This window comes from Palaemon carinicauda, chromosome 32, assembly GCF_036898095.1.
Source record: "Palaemon carinicauda isolate YSFRI2023 chromosome 32, ASM3689809v2, whole genome shotgun sequence".
NCBI lineage: Eukaryota > Metazoa > Arthropoda > Malacostraca > Decapoda > Palaemonidae > Palaemon > Palaemon carinicauda.
Window position 1 is genome coordinate 16,735,124 of NC_090756.1, and position 4,766 is coordinate 16,739,889.

The following is a 4,766-nucleotide window of genomic DNA, read 5'->3' on the forward strand; positions in this document are numbered from 1 at the left end:
TAATACCGCAGTTGTCTTTCTTCCGTGGTTGTATTTCTAATGTGTTACCTCTGCTGTAGTACCACTACAGTGTCATTTCTGTTGTGGTTTCTATATTATAGTACCTGTGTACTGGCCCCTATGCAGTGTAACATCTGTGGTGGTACAGTTTTGTATATTTCTCTGCTGTAGTGCCACTTTGGTGTTATTTTTGTTGTGGTTTCTCTGTTGTACTACCTGTGTACTGGCCCCTGTGCAGTGTAACATCTGTGGTAGTACAGTTTTGTATATTTCTCTGCTGTAGTGCCACTTTGGTGTTATTTTTGTTGTGGTTTCTCTGTTGTACTACCTGTGTACTGGCCCCTGTGCAGTGTAACATCTGTGGTAGTACAGTTTTGTATATTTCTCTGCTGTAGTACTACTATAGTGGTATTTCTGTTGTGGTTTCTCTGTTGTACTACCTGTGTACTGGCCCCTGTGCAGTGTAACATCTGTGGTGGTACAGTTTTGTGTATTTCTCTGCTGTAGTGCCACTTTGGTGTTATTTTTGTTGTGGTTTCTCTGTTGTACTACCTGTGTACTGGCCCCTGTGCAGTGTAATATCTGTGGTAGTACAGTTTTGTGTATTTTTTGCTGTAGTAGCACTTTAGTGTCATTTCTGTTGTGGTTTCTATATTGTACTACCTGTGTACTGGGCTCTGTGCTGTGTAAACTCTGTAGTAGCACAATTTTTCTGTATCTCTCTGTCGTGGTACTTCTTAAGTAATGTTACTGTACATCTTTTGGTTTTAATAACAGTAATTTTATCATAGAGGTACTTCTGTCATCATGTTCAATTTGTGTCAGCTATTATGAAGTACCTCTGTTATCAACTAAGTATATCTACTGCGAGAACTCTTCTAACGATCTCTATAAGACCCTACTATTTTCATTACCTTTGCAGTGGTATTTGCAGATTGTCAGTGTTATAGTACCACCTTCCTTACTATGTATTTGTACTGATATTTCTGAAGTTCCACTGATTCAAATGTCAAAATAGTTACAGGTGGTTTCAAATTATTGGAACCAAGATATATGTCTACTGTATGTTCTACAGCTTTCAAATAAGCGGCCCCAAGACTATACGATAAGCTCCCACTAGACATCCTAAAGACTGAAGATATTAAAGGCCTTCAAGAGGAAACTAAAGAATTATTATTTGTTTTTGTTTTTGGTGCTTCGATAATGTAGAAAAACAGGATGCTATAAGCCCAAGGGCTCCAACAGGGGAAAATAACCCATTGATGAAATGGAATAAGGAAATAAATTAACTACAAGAAAAGTAATGAACAATTAAAATAAAAAAATAAGAACAGTAACAGCATTAAAATAAATCTTTCATATAAAAACTATAAAAACAACATAATAAAAAGATAAATAAGATAGAATAGTATGCCCGAATGACCAGCGCGAGGTTATAATTACAAATATTAACGAATCACTTTCTTCTTCATTATTCTTTTAAACTTCCCGCTGATCAGTTCAAACTAGACTACCTATAAGTGCAAATCATCTGACTTTTACTACGCGACATGGTTCGCTTACAACTTACAAGCTGATATATTTTACATACTTGTAGAGTCTAGCTTTGACGAGAAGTCAGCGGGATTTCAACACACTATTGCCAGATGGGTTAGTCTAAAAATCCCTAAAACTCGTGATAAAAAAAGCCCCCAAAACCACCCAAAAATCTCCATTTCCAGAAATATATTTTCTTCTAATCATGTAGGCTTTACTAATATAGAAATTATTTACTGTACTTCATATAATTGTAAGTAAAGTAATTGCAACAATATAAAGGTTTACTCGTCTCTGTTTCTTCTTCATAGAAATATGTACAGAATATCGTCACGTCATCCAAACTCCCCAAATCTAAGGATAAATTCCCAAATATAGGGATAAATTCCCAAATCTAGGGATAAATCTCTATATCGAGCACCACTGTTTCAATAGAATTTGTCTTCTTCCTCTTCTATATTTTACATTTGGACCCTCGTTTTTTTGTTCTTTCTTTGGGTATATATGATGTATCTTAATTTCTTTATATCTCAATAATTCAATTAGGCTATATATTTATTTCTAATTTCTAGGAACTTTTGAGTGACCTGGACATATGCTTAAGAATACCTCCGCACAAAAACTTTACATCCATTTTAATTTGGTGCACAATTTGAGAGTGTGACTAAATGTTTTCTTAATTTTTAACAACTGTCATATGTCATATTTCTATGACTTTTTATATCCCTGTGATATTATTAATTTATTCTCTATCAACAATGAAAGGATTAATGAGGTAGAATCATTTAAATATCTAATAATTATGATCTCTAATATAGGGTCTTTAGAATTGGAGTTTAATGAAAGATTGAAAAAATCAAACCAGGCAATGGCTAGGTTAAGTAAAATTTGGAAATCAAATAGCCTGAAATTACATAAAAAAATCAGATTATATATAAGTTTAGTGAGATCCGTGCTACTGTATGGAAATGAGTAGTGGTATGACAATGAAACAATATCTAACACAGTGGTTCCCAAACTATCTTACCTGACGCACCCCTTTTTGCTTCCAGTAGACTCCTCTCTTTTTTTTTTTATATGAAATGTTTCTTACATTTATTTCTTAGCATTGTACTGAAAACAGATTTCTGTTTGTATTACATTCTAATAATGAAAGCCACTCAAACAAAGAATAGTACATTCCAATAACTAAAAACGAAACATTTGGTTCAAAGTGAGCGAAAAAAAAGTTTGAACATTAGCGAATTGGCAAATTTGAGTTGCAATTCTAAGAATAGATAAGTTGAAAACATGGCTTATAATATTTGGAAATACTTATGAGACTAAGGCACAATTTCTGGTTTAATTTAACGACCTTCCACTCGATGTCAAGAATAGCAATAATGTGGCAGCTTTCAAGAAAAACCTGAAGACTTATCTTTTTAGAAAGTGTTATAATAGTGACTTGAAAACTATTAAGCCTGAACACAAATGCTAGCGAAATAACTGATAACGATACAAAAGCAAAATACTAACTGGAAAGAAATTATTTTTTTTTCACACACCAAGGCCCGCCTGAACAGACCTTTAGTATCTGATGGAGGGCGAGAAATAAACCCGTAAAAGTAGATGGATGCTGCTGCTTCTTCCTCACAAGATCAGAAATTCTAGGATTGAAGGATGACAGCGCACAACGCCAGTCATTTTCTACATCAAGTCGGTTGCGCTGTTTAGTTTTCAGAACAACAAGAGCTGAAAATCCAGTTGACTGGTATCAGTGACGTGTCCAAAACGTGTAAAGAGAACTAGCTTAATAGAAAACGGGTTGGAGTGACTGCTATAATTATACTTTGCATGTATGTAATGACAGATATTTGTTCTTTTAATGATTTTATTATTCTTTTAAACAATTAATTTTGACCATATAACTTCACGCCCCCCTTGTATCGTCCTCACGCCCCCCTAGTGGGGTGCGCCCCCCAGTTTGGGAACCACTGATCTAACAAATCTAGTAGATTTGAGAACAAAGCCATCAGAAGAATATTGGGAGTTAAATGGCAGGACAGGATTGGAAATGAAGCTATAAGAGAGATTACTCGAATGCCATATGAGGATGAGATTATGATGAGGGGTAGATGAAGATGGTCTGGGCATGCTCTTCGCACTACTGAAGAGAGATTAGTTCACCAAACTTTCAACTGGACCCCACAAGGCCCTAGAAGAGTTGGACGACCCAGGCCTACATGGCCGAGGACAATGGAGTTTGAAGCAGGAGATGATGAATGGAGAAGTATTCATTTAAAGGTTCAAGATAGGGACGACTGGTGAAATCTAACAGAAGCCCTTTGCGTCAATAGGCGTAGGATATGATGATGATGATGATGATGATGAAAAAATAAAGATATTTCAAATTAAGTTACACATATTGACTTCTGTTAGGTAGAACAGAATATAAAAATTTACACAGCCATATATTCATTTTCAAAGCTTACCACGATTAATCTATGTATATGCATAAACAATTTAGCCTCTCGTGTTTTCACGTAAAGTATTTCTTCTATTCTGTGGTAATCATTAATTGTATACATAATTTTTCACTTGTGCACTAGCTAACATTTCATATCTATTTTCTTAAATTTTAAGATATATTTTCATTTGTAATAAACGCTTTAAGAATTTTTCTATAAATCTTCCTTAGGCTTAATTACGATATAAATGACATATTACCTTTTTTTCTAATAGAAAATGTGTATTAAGTATTATTTTTCTTTTTCTTTTTTTTTGCCTCGGTTCAAGTAATTTCGAACTTAATTTTGTTTCCTTTTTAATGCTTCTTCTTCCGAAAGTTGTTGAAGAACTGTGGAAGTAAAACTTACAAGTATGTCAAGGATAGGCCCACATTAGTTATTTCTCATGTCAATTCATTCATGGTCGTAATTTTGTATTCCTAGTTCGGTGGATTAAAAAAATGCAAATCTATTTTTCATTCAACTTGGAATTGAAGATAATAGCAAGATTTTATTCATAGGAATTAAAGTTTCCTCCTTATTTATGACAATTGATAGGCTTAGTTAAGCATACTGGTTTTTATAGCAAAAACACCCCGAAAAACTCGGTAGGCCTAAAATAATTAGACCTAGTGTCTGGCCAGAGGAGGCAAACCTATCTTTCCTCTAAGAAACAAGCAATAATTATAAAAACTAGGTCTAATGCCATATATATATATATATATATATATATATATATATATA